Raw genomic sequence first — 16,538 nt, forward strand, 5'->3', positions numbered from 1 at the left:
CAGTGACAGTGACATACCTTCCCCACTGGGTCTTAAGACTTGCATGAATAAGAACACTCTTCTCACCGGCTCCTGTTCCCCTCATTGGTGTGAGGTGTGGAAGGCAGAGACAAGATCAACACACTAACAATGCCACAGTCACCACCTAAAGAGTCCTTAGAGGTTAGTGTTGGGAGATACGATGTTCTACATCAATGCTCTGAAGTTCCAAGTGGTTCTTTTGAAAAAAGAAAAAGAAAAAGATTAGCAAGAGTGGAAAACAAATGACTGTTTTCCTGCCTTCCTGCTTTCTCTGGGCCTGATTCATTTGTGGCCACCATTGGAAGAAGCAGACACGGTCATCCAGAGAGCCATTGGGGGCCGGGTTCACAGGGGCTCAACACATGAAGCAGCCTCAGGCCTGCAGGTGTAGGAGGCATTGGGGCAACAGGAACACGAAGGTCTATGCCATCTCAGTACAACCAGGTTCCAAAGAGCACAGCAGTTGAGTAACAACAGTGCCGCTGCCTTGTTCTCTTGGTGGAAAAGATGAAATTAGCTCAAGTCAGCCACTGGACCATTGAGGACGAAGAGGTGGCTTCTGGACCTCAGTAGGAGCCAGTCATGTCAGGCACTAATGCAAGCTCTGGTTTGCCGCAGTCCGGCTGCAGCAAAATAACCGGAGGGGTGACGAACAACTTGTGTACGTTGATACAGCAGGAGTGGGAGCCGTTTATTGTAGGACAGGAGGGGTATTTATACATTCCACACAGCTTATCTAATTAGCATAAACTAGATACATCAGTCAACCAATAAGGAATCTCCACACTTAATGGCTCGCTGGCGCCACCTCACAAACCACTCCCCCTGGCAAAATGCCAGGCGCCATCCTGACTTGTTTACAGACTCTAACACTGGTTAAACAATAAACTTCTAAATACTTCTTCTCTTCTTCCATGAGTAACCACACCTCATATAGACCCATGAGTTTTGTGATATATGTCTTTAATCAAATTGCTTACATAGACAAGAATCCTGGAAAAAAAAAAAAGTTTGGGACCCCACAATTCCTAGGGGTGCCCTGATGAACATTATATAAGTGGTAATTTCTCAAGAAGTTGAATATCAGGAAAATGCATCTGAAAGGACACCGATGTAATGACACCATAGTTAGCATAGAGATCCCGCAATCCCAGTGCTGGATATAAAGTCAAAGTAAATGAAATCAGTATGCCAAAGAGACAGTTGGACTCCCATGTTCATTGCAGGATTATCCACAACAGCTAAGATATGGAATCAACCAAAGTGCCCATCGACAGATAAACAGGTTTTTAAAAATGTAATAAGCACACATGCAGGAATATTATTTAGCAGCTGAGAAGAAGGAAATTCTGCCATTTGCAGCCACATGACTGAACATTATGTTAAGTGAACTGAACCAGGCACAGAAAGATAAATGCCACATGATCTTATTTATATGTGGAGTCCTAAAAAGTTGGATTCAGAAGAGGAGCCAGGCTTGGTGACGCACACCTTTAATCCCAATGACTCAGGAGGCTAAGGCAGGAGGATTACAAATTCCAGGCCAGCCTCAGCAACTTAGAGAGACCCTTCTCAAAATTAAAAATAAAATGGGCTGGGGATGTACCTCAGTGGTAAAATGGCCCTGGGTTCAATCCATAGTACCAGAGGAAGAAAGAAAGAGAGGGGGGAGAGAGAGAGAGAGAGAGAGAAAGAAAGAAAGAAAAAGAGAAAGAATAGTAGGCTGCAGGATTACTGGGGACAGGGGAAGGGAGGCTGTTGGAGAGATGTTGGTCAAAGAATAGCTTCAGACAGGAGGAATAAGTTTGAGAAATATATGGTTCAACATGGTGGTCATACACAATAACAATTTGTTATATTCATGAAAAATGCCAAAAGATTTTAAGTACCCTTACCACAAAAAAAAACAGAGAAAAGTGTGTGAAGTAAGGCATATGTTAATTAGCTGGATTTAGACACCCCACAAAGTTTACAATTTTTCAAGACAACATGTGGTACACTATCAATATATACAATTTTTATTTGTCAACTTAAAAAAATAAATTGAAAATTAAAACTGCAATCAACATTGCCATAGCAAATTTAGACACATTCTCTGTTTTTCTTGGTTCATAATTTTACCCTTCTCTCTTCACATGTCCCACTAGACATCAACCATCCCCAAATGTGCTGATTCTCGGATGTGTTTGGAAAGTACTCTGGGTTGGCTGCGTCTGGTTGAACATAACCTATGGATCTCCACCCCAAACCTGCTGACCTGTCTTGTCTTCTCTAAAATCCCTGAGATCAGGATTTTACGAGACCCCTGCCGCAGTCTGGCTGGGCACAAATCACGAGCCACTCAAGCAGGAACAAACTTTATTTCTGAACTCCACCAGCACACTCCACACACGCTCCCCAGGAACTCTCCCGAATGCCACTCGGCTCCTCCAGGAACCACCAACCGGAAATCCCTCCTCCGGGCACTTCCCCAACCAATGAGAACTCTTCAGGAATCCCGCGAGAGCTCAACCGGAACTCAATGGGAGCACCGCCACAACTTGAAAGTCATCATCTTAATGGCTCGCTGGCGTCACCTCTCAACCACTACTTCTGGCAAAAATGCCACGCGTCATCCCGACTGGGCTGTGGCCCTCAACAGACCCCAGGAAGCCCTGGAAGCCAGCTGCATTAGGGCAGCCCCGGCTCTGCGCATGTGGGGAGGAGCAGCCACGGCTTCCTTGCAGCTTCCCACAACCAACTTCCAGAACAGAAAAAATATGCTTAAATGAAAAAGTTTCAATATGGACCAAATCCAACATTTTTTTTTCAACCTTTTATAGCAAAATGATGGCTGAGGAAATCCATGAGCTTCATGATTTGTTTGTGAATTTACTGAAGACACCAAAATACAGTCAAAAAGACTAAGCCTTTTGAAGGTAAAAAATAGCAGATCCCTCGTGAGGATAAATGTGGGGCATGGCCATCTAGTTGAGAAAAGAAACCTTCTTCTTATTTAAATAAATTGATTTAAATTACAATTAACCGTGGCCTGAAGGTTCAAGAATATAAATTTACCAATGTTTCCATTGAAATCTGGGTCATTATACATTATGGGTATATATATATATATATATATATATATATATATATATATATATATATATTTCCTCAAGAGGAAATACTTCCAATATAAATTCAAATAATAATGTTTTAAGGTTTAAAAGATGCAACCAAGAATTAAAGAATCACATAGCTAATACCTGACTTTAAAAAAAAATTCATTCCAGAAAAAACATCTCTTGGGCACAAATAGAAAGATTAAACAATATTAGTATATTATTTATACATGCTGCTTTTACTTTACTACTGAAAAAATGTGTGTGTGTTGAAATTATGTGCTGAAATATGCCTGGAAAAAAAGTTGTTTTTTTTTTTTTTTAACATTTATTTCTTAGTTGTACACAATACCCTTGTTTTGTTTGTTTATTTTTATGTGGTGCTGAGGATCGAACCCAGAGTCTTGCATGTGCTAGTTGAGCACTCTACCGCTGAGCCACAACCCAGCCCCTGGAAAAGAGGTTTTTAAGATAAGCAAATGATTAAGGCAGAAGGCCTAGGGCTGGGGCTGTGGCTCAGTGGTTGAGCACTTGCCTCGCATGTGTGAGGCACTGGTGTTCGATCCTCAGCACCACATACAAAAATTACATAAATAAAATAAAGATATTTTTCATCTACAAAAAAAAAAAAATTTTAAAAAGATAGAAGGTCTCTCACTTCTGTGGTTTGTTGAGAAGTAGGGAGAGAAGAGAAAGAAAAGAGAAAGAAGAAGGGAGGAAGGAAGTGGGAAGAAAAAACTGCCAGGTTTTTAAATACTAAAAGAACACCGTTGGCCGGCGTGGTGATGTACACCTGTAATCCCAGGGTTTTGAGAGGCTGAGGCAGGAGGACTGCAAGTTCAAAGCCAGCCTCAGCAAAAGCAAGGCACTAAGAAACTCAGTGAGACCCTGTCTCTAAATAAAATACAAAATAGGGCTGGGGATGTGGCTCAGTGGTGGAGTGCTCCTGAGTTCAATACCTGGTACCAAAAAAAAAAAAAAAAAAAGAACAACTTTACACACTCAAAAATTCATATTTGATCATGCTGTAAACATTAAAACCAAACTGTAGGAAGCCGCCTCTGAGAGTTTTGTATTTATTTGATTGACAATATTTGAATAACCCATGAAAACACCAGCTGAATTTCAAAGTGATTCAGCATTGCATGAAGCAAAACTGAACATGGACTTACCCTTTTAAATTATATGATATGTTACTATCAGTATAAGTGTATCCAATACATGTGTCTAATTTTCGCCTACACTGCTAGAAAATAATAGGTAACAAAAGCTTTTAAGAAATACACATTTGTATAAGTTCCATTTTCTTTTCTCGTTATCTATTGATACTATGTCTGGTGCTCTAATACTGGTGGTTGTCTTGATGACACAAATTACACAGAAACTCACTATTTTCCCCAAATCTTATCCATCATTCAAATTCCAAAGCAAAAAAAAAAAAAAAAAGTTGCTCTAAATGAATTTCAACCTTCTGTTCATTTAAAAAGAAGCAAGAGAAAAATACACTCTATCCATTGCATAGTGATTTGCAAATATTGTGTTGGGGGGGGGGGGGAAGCCGGACAGGACTGGTTTTTAAGTCCAGATCAATAAACATCACTCAGTGTAAAAAACACACCATCTCATCTATAATGCTGGAACCCGTGCTAGAATAAGATTTGTAGACTAAAATCTCTACAAAGAACATTACCCTGGGTAAGATTTGGTGAGTACGAGTTAATAAATTTTTTTTCAGGCCAGCTCTTAGCATGGACTCCTTTGTCTGAATTTTGGTTTTGTTCCTCTCTGTCCCTCCCTCATGGGGTCCAACCTGGAAACAGCATCACTCTGGAGCTCGTTAGTTTGATAAACTGGCCTAAGTGTGCAGCAACAGTGGGTACCTCCTGCTCAGGAGCACTTATGAGCCTCCAGGGAATTCTGAAAAACACCAGCAAGTGTTTAGGTACTGAATCACAGCCAAGTATTCTGAATCTTTAATTTTTTTTTCTACGAGGATGTCAGCATTAAAATATAGAACGTGCTTCTCCCGCTTGGTTTCCATTACTTGTAAAGCATTTGGGAGCTGCTAGGCTGGAATCTGCTTCATCCCAGGCAAGAGAGCAAGCTATGCTCCAAGAGGCATTAGCGCTTCCTCTGCTGGTCTTCTTTTACATTTTCGACCCAACCATATAATAAAAAAGACGAAATACTAAAACCAGGTGCCGGCTTCCAAATCCATCATGTTTCGCATCCTATTTTTCTGCACGGTGTTCTCACCTTTGCTGCTGAGATAATGCATGTTGAAATCAATTTCCAGAGATAACCACTTTGTTTTCAGCTATGACACATCCATCATGCAATAACCAGGCAATTACGACATGGCAAACCTAAGGAATCAATGATTTGTTAGAAAGGTGGTTTAAGTTACGTTAAAAATTAAAGTTCACTGAAAAGGCAAAAAAAAAAAAAAATAAGACCAGGAAACAATGTCTGTATAAGTAAGAATTTAAAACTTAAATTTAGGTGAGTTTTTGTTGGCTGATGTTTGCTTTTAATCAAACATGTTCAATATTTATATTTTGATACTTCAGGCAGCTATTAAGGAAAAAGAGAGATTACAACTATTTTGTCTCCAATCTTAACCTCACCTCTCTTTGTTTACCATCTGTCCCAGGCTTTTTAAACAAATCACACTGGCAATTCACGTTCAGATATTTATCCACTTATAAATAAGGAAAATTGTAGGTTCAAGGATGTTGAATGTACCAAGTCGTGACATTAACGAATTAGAGACAACTGTCTATCCATAGGGAAGGGCTGATACATTTTTGTTAGAGTCATATAATGAGGATATAGAATGTTTTGCAGTCTTTGTGAAAAATTGGTAGATCTGCATATGCTGAGGTGCAAGCCTATCCAGGGGACCCATTGCTGAGTGGGGGAAGCATTCGCATTCAGAAAGCATGGTAGGAAGTCGTGTATTAATAAGTATCCATAGACACGTGTGAGCATTTCTTGTATTTTTGTAACATGAATACATTTATTAATCTCCATATTTTTTAAATGATTCTTTAAAGGATCCAAATGTGTACCAAACAAGGTGTTAGTAGTTATTGTATTGAGCAGGTATACAAAAAGCATATTCCTTCTTTACTCATATCTATATCACTTCCTAAATCAAAGAGCTTATGTTACTTTAAACAATGCTCATCTTGTCTCTATACTGTTTTAGCAGAGAATGAAAACATGACATTCACATGAGGCACAGAACTATAATACAAATACACACACACACACAGATATATATATATATATATATATATATATATATATATATATATATATATATGGTATGGGAAGAGAAAATAACAAAAATACCTAGTTTTAAAAGTGCATAATAATAATAACGCCATCTAACATGCCAAAAGGATAATTAAAATATTTCAGCTGATGGTGGGAACAGACATTGGCACAGCCATTCTAAGGAGCCCTTTTGCATCACATATCTTGAGCTTTACAAACACTGTGTCCCAAAACTAAATATTTTCACTTCTAAAAACTTAGCCATGTCAATGTTTATGGCAGCTCAATTCACAATAGCTAAACTATGGAACCAACCTAGGTGTCCTTCAATAGATGATTACATAAAGAAAATGTGGTATATATATTCAATGGAATATTACTCACCTTTAAAGAAGAATGAAATTACAGTGTTTGCCAGTAAATGGATGGAGTTGTAGAATATCATGCTAAGCAAAATAAGCTAATCCCAAAAAACCAAAGGCTGAATGTTTTCTCTAATATGCAGATGCTATTCACCATAGGAGGATGGGCACTAGAGAAGAATAGAGTTACCTTAGATTAGTAGAGGGAAATGAGAGAGAGAGATAGGAAAGATAGTAGAACAAAACAGACATTATTACTGCATGTATATATGTGACTGCATGACCAATGTGATTCTGCAACATGCACCCTCAGAAAAATGAGAAATTATATCCCATCTATGTATGATATATCAAAATGCATAAATGCATTCTACTGTCATGTATAACTAATTAAAACAAATTAAAAATTAAATTTTTAAAAAAAATTAGCCTAAACATAGGAGGATCACAAATTCAAGGCCAGCCTCAACAATTTAGCAAGATCCTGTCTCAAAGCAAAATTTTTTTAAAGGGCTGGGGATGTGGCTCAGTGGTTAAGAGTCCCAAATCACCATGCTAATGGGCCTTTCCAATTGATATCCTCATCTGCCCCTGACTGATATATGCCTGCCCCACCCCATCAAGCAGATATGAAAGAAAAATACTATTGACCATCCTCTGAAAGGTGGGATTTAAGAGTAATTTTAATGTTTTCATTATACTAGGAAAATATTTTCCAAAATTTTTTATATAAATGTAGGACTTTTCGTATAAGAAAGATGGTCATATTACTAGTTTAGCAGAAATATTAAATTTTCAAACCACTTGAATCTTAGATATTAGACTTAGAGCTTGACCCATTCCAATATTCTCCACCCATATATGGTAGATAAATATAATTTTCACCTCATTGGATTCTCCTGCCCCAGCAATGCCACTGACCCAAAAGTCTGGGGATTGAGAGAGTCCCTAATCCCCAGGCACCCTGCTCCTGCTACCCTTGACTTAGTGAAGTCTCTGCTACCTGATGCTGTGAATTCCTGGTCCATGCTGGATCTTATCCTCTGGGCCACTAGAATGCTCCCTCTGGGCCAGAACAGCGTGTCTTACACATCATTGTATACACAGTGTGTGACACAGATTGGGAACTAAATAAAATGGCATCTCACATGACAAAGGGGTTAGGGGTGTGGCTCAGTGGTGGAGCCCTTGCCTAGCCTGTGTGATGCTCTGGGTTCCATCCAGGTACCCCTAAGAATAAGGTTGAAGAAGAAGAAGGAGGAGGAGGAGGAGGAAGAAGAAGAGGAGGAGGAGGAGGAGGAGGAGGAGGAGGAGGAGGAGGAAGAAGAAGAAGAAGAAGAAGAAGAAGAAGAAGAAGAAGAAGAAGAAGAAGAAGAAGAAGAAGAAGAAGAAGAGGGAGGGGAGGGGGAGGGGGGAGGGGGAGGGGGAGGGGGAGGGGGAGGGGAGGGGGAGGAGGAGGGGGAATAACTAAGACAAATAGAAAAATTAGAAAACTTTGGTAAGGAAAAGGAAAGTAGATGAATTATTCATAATACCAACACCCAGAATGTGGACCAGATGTGTTTGGTTGTATTGGCACGTGTGGGCTACAGTTAATAATATCATAGTGCATTTGGAATTTTTGACTAATGAGGAAATTTGACTGCTCTTGCAGCATACACAGCAAAAGGAAAGGCAACTCTGGGAGATGAGGGACATGTTAATTTGCCTCATTATAGTAACCATTTCATATGAGTCTCATAACATCGTTATGTACCTTATTACAACATTCGTATTTTTAAAAAAATCAATAATGAGGAAGGGTTAGGGTTAGGGTTAGGGCTAGGGTTAGGGTTAGGGCTAGGGTTAGGGCTAGGGTTAGGGTTAGGGCTAGGGTTAGGGTTAGGGTTAGGGCTCAGGTTAGGGTTAGGGTTAGGGTTAGGGTTAGGGTTAGGGCTCAGGTTAGGGTTAGGGTTAGCTATCCCTTTCTCAACACACAAGGCTAAGCTCCGCTCACAGCAAGAAGCCCCTCCTAGATAGAGGCTGAAGGCTTGTCCTTGCAGTCTTTTAAATTGGAAGAGCTGACATCTCAAAGAAACACTTCGAAAGAGAAGATCTGAATTGACACCCAGGCATCCCTCTTCACACAGACCAATGTTTATTGAGAGCACATAGCGGCCATGACTTGACAACCTTTCCCTGGTTTGGGCAGTTCCGCTCCTACGAAGAGGCCCTTGCACATGGGTGTAAAGGTGCACATTCAAGATGACCAGAGACCCACTACCTATTATAGAAAAGCACTGAAAACAACAAAGTGTCCACTTGTAGCCGGCTGGTCATGTCCTGTGCTACATGCTGGCCATGACATACACTGTCGTCAGATTTCTTAATAAGGATCTGCCTCTGCGCTTGCACAGCTCACCTTATCCACCCACCCTAATTCTGAATCCTCCATTCAAGGAAGGAGAAGTGTGGGAGAAGAAGGAGCAGAGGAGGGGAGGGAAAGGGAGCCGCTGAGAATGAGGGGGGAAAAGAAGACAGAAAACCCGGGACCCAGAGGCAGGCCCCAGCCTGAGAGAACAGAGATGTCCCCAAGGACTGCCGTGCCAAGGGCAGCAGACTGTGTGCCCACAGGGGACTGGTGAGCGACCCGGAGAGCATGCCTGGGTCTGCAGGTTCTGCAAACAGCCCAGTTAAAGGCTCTGATAACCTGGCACTTCCTAGAACTTTAGAAAATCACACCAACATCTATCAGTGTGATTTCTTACCAGAGGGCAATAGAAAGGGGTTGGGGAGTTAAACCTCAGCCTGCCACAGGCTCTGCCCAAATCCCACTGATTCTCATGGTGCTTTTCAATGAATCCACCTCTCACTAAGGAATACTCTGAAAGTACCGCATAGGAAAATGTCTGTAAAAAAACATTGCAAACCCAGGGTAACTATAAGAGAAACAGCCAGGGCATCTCTTCAAATATCTGAGAAATGGCAGAAGAGCATCATCAAAAATGTTCAGCAGCTAAACAACTTGGTGAGACCCTGTCTCTAAATAAATTACAAAAGAGGGCTGGGGATGTGGCTCAGTGGTCAAGTGCCCCTGAGTACAAAAAAAAAAAAAAAAAAAAAGTTCAAAATTGGGAAGATTCTCCAAGGATGTCTATTTATAACATTGAAAGAATGGGGAAAAATTTAAAAAAAAAAAAAAAAAACAGACGCACTTTCAGTTTTAGCTGGGTAGAAATCCTGGCAAACAATTGGAAGATAGATAGTACAATCCTTATCAAGAATCCTTATCATGTGTTTGGGGGGGGGGAGGAACCTACAAAATAATGTCCACATTTTTCACATACAATATTGGCAATATTTGCACGTAGACACTTCCTAGCCATTAATGTGTCGTCTGCGATAGAGTCTGGAATTTCCCTCAGACTTGTTGGCCACCAAGTTTTGTGAAAAGTACAATCCCAAGTGACACATCTCAAAAGAAAAATAAACTTCAGTCCAGAGGCTGAGCCTGAGCTCTAACAAGATGCTTAGTATTTCCTGCACACTTCCCAAAAATTAATAATCATACACATCAGAAAGGAAGCAGACAAATTACTATTTTGACATAATTAATTTGACATTTATTCATTGTTATAAAATTATTATTGTCACATAGTCATACTTTAATGTGCACATGTCAATAAGGCAGGCCAAGGATGGGGATTTTTAAGTAGTTGCAAAAAGGAACACAATTAATTTTATGATTGTTGCATAAACATTGCATTAAGTGTCAAAGTAACACATCGGAGGAATTCAAATGGCTTCATAAAATCGAAGGGAAGGAGAATCGTAATTACATATATCAGAGAATGATTGACTCTTCTTTTTAACAGAATTTCCTTGCTGAGGATTAATGAACATTAGTTTTTACCAGAATGTTCCAAAACGTGCACGATTGTTGGGACTGGAAATAAATATGGCTCCATTTTAATAGTTTTATGTTTACTTTTATATATTTTGGAAATAAATAATCTTAGCATATCAAGCCTGAGATGCCACCAATGTTGTTGTTTATGATGAACTTTCATCTTAAGAGAAGTTCCTATAAATAAAATTTTGTCCAAGTCTTGGTGCAAGTATTGTACAGATGATGGACAATGTCATTACACTGCCGTGTTCCACTGGGTCCCTTTCTGCACACAGACTCCCAGATTGTTCTGATTCCCAATAGCCACGCACATCTGGTTTTCTCAATCACCATCTGCTGAAGCCAGTTTTTCTAGGTGGAAGGGAGACCCTTGACAACCAGTGCCCTTATCTAGTGACTGATGGTATAAGGGTAAAAGCCAGCACTATCCGTAGGAATAAAGTTACATCCACCTGTGTGATTTGGAATAGTCTAGTAACTAGATTTAAAAAAAAAAAAAGCAAAAAATAAAAGGTGAAATAATTTTGATTAAACATTTTATTTTGTCCATGACGTTTCAAGTATTATCATTTCAATATTTTAATCAGTTTTTTAAATTACTATTTCACATAGTTTTTGTACTAAGTTTTCCAAATCTAGTGTGTATTTTACACTTATCAGCATATTTGACTTTGGACTTGGTGCATTTTAAGGACTCTCTGGCCACATGTATCAGGGACTACTTGCTTAAACAGCCCAGTTCTGGACTGACAATCCCCCCACCTACCAGAATTCACATATTGAGCCCTAATCCCTGTTGTGATGGTATTTTGTGACAAGGTGTTCTGGAGGTAATTAGGTCATAGGATGGGGTCCTTATGAGTGAAGTTATTGTCCTTATAGGAGGAAACACGGGGAAATGGTCTCTCTCTACAATAAGAGTAGACAGGAAGAGGACTTTCTCCAGGAACCAAATGGACCAGCACATTGATCTTGAATTTCTCCAGAACTGGAGAAGTAAGTTTTCTGTTGTTTAAGGACCCCCACCAGTGATATTCTTGTTGTAACAGCCCCAATTAACTGAGACAATAGCTGAGTGTGGCCTGCACTGTCTCAGAGCTCCCTGGAGTCCACCCTCCATAGGACTGCACTGAGTACAATACCTTTGCTTGACCTGTCACAAATCCACACTCCCACTGGCTTCCTGGGATCCCAGCCTGATTACTTTTGCCACTCTTTGTCTCTGACTCTGCCATTGAGAAATCCAAACCAAGATGTGGATCTAGGGGGGAAAAAGCCATGAAAGTGGTGCATACCTCGAATCCCAGCAAATTGGGAGGTGATACAGGAGGACTATAAGTTCAAAATCAGCCTAGGCAACTTAGCAGGGCCCTGTCCCAAAATAATTTTTTTTTAAAAAATTTAAGGTTTGGGGATGTAGCTCAGGGCACCCCTGAGTTCAATCCCCAGTGTGAAGAAAAGAAAAAAGTGAAAGTAATAAGCAAGCGACCAAACACTAAGAAATATTAGTTTCAGTCATCATTTATTAATACATGTGGATTTAAGACTGCCTTAAAAATTACTTCGGTACTCACTTTGACATCTGATCCAACCCTTTTGCCATGTCTATCTGTGAACTTGACCTATAATTGTTATAGCCTGTTCAGGCTCTGCCCCTAAACAAGTCACATGGCCTTGGAGAAGTACTTTCCTTGACCCTCATTTTCTTTCATATAAACCTACAGCCTTGCTGTTTTGTGTGCTCCATAGACCCACAGATCAGCCTCTCCCAAGAGTTTCTTAGAAATGCAGAGTTCTGCAGAGACTAAATTAGGATCTGCACTCTAACACGATCCCCAGATGATTGCCTTATACACAGTATGGTTTCAAAAGCACTGGTCCCCAGCACGTTCTTATTATCTTTTTTAATTCATCACTGTATTTTTAGAGAGACTAGAAAATCTAGTCAGATTTCCAAAGGATTTGCAAATATATTTTTAGTTGCTATACCATTTTGTGTCTTTAAATCTGCTATATATTAATTATATAACCTAGAAGAAGCTATTTGGCTTCTCTATACCTCAATTTTTTTATAACATGGGAATGATAAGAATAATTACATCATATGTTTGATGATAAAATGAGGGAACATGAAAGCTCTTAGTGTCTTAGAACTGTGTCAACACAACATTGTTTTGTTGAATGAATAAACATTGGACATGGGGATTTCTACTTTGAAACCAGATCAAGTTGGTCACCTGACCCATTCTGGCATCAAAGCCTAAGATCCACTTTGTCATCAAGCCCAAAATTGTAGAGAAACTGCCACTAAGAAAGAGGTTCTAGCCAGGCACAGTTCTAGCTGCTCAGGGGGCTGAGGCAGGAGGATCATGCCCAGCCTCAGCAAAAGCGAAATGCTAAGCAACTCAATGAGACCCTGTCTCTAAATAAAATATAAAATAGGGCTGGGGATGTGGCTCAGTGGTTGCGTACCCCTGAGTTCAATCCCCAGTACAGAAAGAAAGAAAGAAAGAAAGAGGTTCTAACCAGGCACAAAAGTGGTGCATACCTATAATCTCAGCATCTTGGGAGGCTGAGGCAAGAGGATCCCAAGTTCAAAGCCAGCTTCAGCAACTAAGTAAGTAAGGCTCTAAGCAACTTAGCAAGACCCTGTTTCTAAATAAAACATTTTTTAAAGGGCTAGGGATATGGCTCAGTGATTAAGCACCCCTGGGTTCAATGCCTTGCACCAAAAAACAAGAAAAGAAAAAAGGAAAGAGGGTTTAGAGACAAACATACATACTTTGGGGCTGGATTCTGGTGTGTGTGTGTGTGTGTGTGTTTGTGTGTGTGTGTGTGTGTGTGTGTATAAAATGCTTATATAATATGCCTATATATGTCTATATATCTGCATATATAGGCATATATATTATTGCCTATATATTTTATATGCCTATATATGCCCTCTAAAGTTCATGTAACAGCAATTAATACTCACTATGTCCTTATCTGGAACCAGGCTCTCAGATAAACACCTTGATTATATTATCTTTTTTATTGCCACTTTATACCTGTATAGGAGATAGCAGAATTTTTCTTCATTTGAAAGCAGTTCAGAGAGTAACTTGCCTAAAGTCCCTCAGAAAGTCAGTAATAGATCAGTCAATATTGTACACACCCAGGACTTTGAAGTCCAACTTGTCAATTCCATCTTCAAAGAAATTATTTCAGATTCTGACACTTAGTAAGCCCTCAGAATGTAGTTCTAATTATTACCAGCTTCTATTTGCTCAATTAACAGAGGAGGTGAAATACCTCTGAGTATTTTAAGCACGGCCAACTTTAAAGGATAATCATGAATCAGAAATTTCCCTGTAATGTATATGAAGAACAAACTACATTTAAAGTCACACCTTATTTTAGTGACATCTGCAAGATGGCATATTAGGGAGTGCCAGACTTTGTTCCCCGACAGAGATACTGACTTAACAACAATATATAGGCAGAAACATCTTTATGAGAAATCCAGGAACCAAATAAGAATCACAGTACCCCAGCAAACTCAAACTACAGAAAAGTACAATCAAAATGGGTAAGGAAAGCCTTTCCCCCATTTTAGCACTTCTTAGCACAATTGGTAGAGAAAGCCCAGTTTATGGCTTTTCCCTTGATGGGCATCCAACATTCTGGCTTTTTAAGGATACATTTTAAAAACTGGTTTCTGGCTCACCGCATTCAATGCTACTGGGGAACTAGTGTACTTGGGTGACAGGGGACCACTGAGAACAAAGCAGGGTCCAGTGGCTTGTTGCAGCATCAGAGAACCTTCAGTATCACAGACCTTATAAGCATCTCAAATAGAAACCCATGAGATTCTATTCACCTGCACAGAGAAGATGCACATCAAAAGAGGTTGTGAGGCCACTGGGCTGATGAGTGAAGGTCTCTCCCTCTACAAAGCCAGTCCACAAAAATGTGGAGAGATGACTTTTCTCAAGTGCACAAATCACAGTGAAAAATAACAAGGCACATGAAGAAACAGGGAAACAAGGCTTAATCAAAAGAAGTTGACCCTAAATAATTACCTGATAATTAATTCAAAATAAATATCTTAAAAAGCTTCAAGAGAACACAGACAACAAAGCAAAATCAGAACAACGAACTCTGAACAAAATGAGAGTATAAGCGAGGAGAGAGAACCAACGGAAATTCTGGAGTTGAGCCAGACAATAACAGAATCGAAAATTCCACAAGTGTGGTTTGATGGCACACTTGGTCAAGCAAAGAAAGAATCGGCTAATTCAACCAGCTCACTTGAAATTATAGAGTGAGAATAACAACAATAAAAAAAAAGAAGAAGAAAAATGTTACTTACGGATGGATCTTCATCCCATGTACCAATTATAGGCATTACAGAAGTCTCAGAAGAATAGAGTTTATCTGAAGAAATAGTAGCCAAAAGCTTCCCGAATCTGAAAAAAGAAATTAAAAACTCAAATTCAAAAAGTTCAAAGGAATCCAACTAGGATGAACCTAATGAGGCCTAACACCTACCAGGAGATATGTTATGATCACACTGTCAAACGTTAAAGACAAAGAAAGAATCTCTAAAATGCAAGAGAAAAGCAACTCAGCAAATACCCTGGAGCTCCCCAAAGATTACGAGTGGATTTCTCAGAAGAAATCTTGCAAAACAGGAGAGAGAGAGAGAGAGAGAGAGAGAGAGAGAGAGAGAGAGAGAGAGAGAATGATGATGATGATGATGATGATGATCTTTCCAAAGTGCTGAAATTGGGAAATATATCAATACTTTTAACCAAGAATACAATACCCACTAAACTGTCCTTCAAAAGTTGTGGGGTGGGGATACAAGATATTCCCAGATAAAAGCTGATGAATTTCATGACCACTAGACCTACCTTAAAAGGTTTGCTAAAGGAAGTCCTTCAACCTGGTATGAAAAAATGCTAAACAGCAACACAAAACATATGAAAATATAAAACTCACTGGTACAGGTAAATATATAGACAATTACATACTCCTGAAATACTATAATGGTATCATGTAAATCACTTCTAATTCTGGTATTGAATTTAAAAGATAAAAGCATAAAAGAATTACAACTAGGAGGGTGCTAGGGAATAAGATTGACCAAAATATGTTACATACATATACAAATATGTCATAATGAATCCCGTTATTATGTAAAACTATAATGCATCAATAAAAAATAACTAACTCTAGAACTATATTAATATACACAAAATACAAAAAGGATGTAATTGGTACATCAGTGACATAAATTGGGTGTGGGGGGAGATACAGAGTTTGTATATGCAATTGAATTTGAATTGCTGTAAGTTTAAAATAGATAGTTAAAACTATAAGATGTTTTATGTAATTCCCATGGAAACCACAAAGAAAATAACTATCAAAGATAGACAAAATAAACCGAGAAAAGAATCAAAGTATATCACTAGAAAAAGAATTTAAAATACACAAAGGAAAGGAACAAGAGAGGGAAAGAGGAACAAAATAACAAGACACACAAAAAAACAATTTAAAGCACAGCAGTAATAAGTCCTAACCTATCAGAATTTTTTGTTAGTTTTGTTTTATTTTTTGTGGGCCTTATTCATACTAGGCAAGTGCTCTACCCTCATCCCAGTAATTTCTTTAAGTGCAAATAATTTGAGCTCCCGAATCAAAAAGACGTCAAATGGCCAAATAGATTCAAAAAATTTTTAAAAAATATATAAGATCCAAGTGTATCATCTGTGAGACACTCACTCTAGATATAAGAACATACCAGGCTGAGAGGGAAATGATGGGAAAGGTACTCCATTCAAATGCAAACCCAGAGCAAGAGCCGCCACACTTCCACAAGACAATGTGGACTTTAAGTCA

Source organism: Marmota flaviventris, chromosome 2 (genome assembly GCF_047511675.1).
Source record: "Marmota flaviventris isolate mMarFla1 chromosome 2, mMarFla1.hap1, whole genome shotgun sequence".
In the NCBI taxonomy this organism is placed as follows: Eukaryota; Metazoa; Chordata; class Mammalia; order Rodentia; family Sciuridae; genus Marmota; species Marmota flaviventris.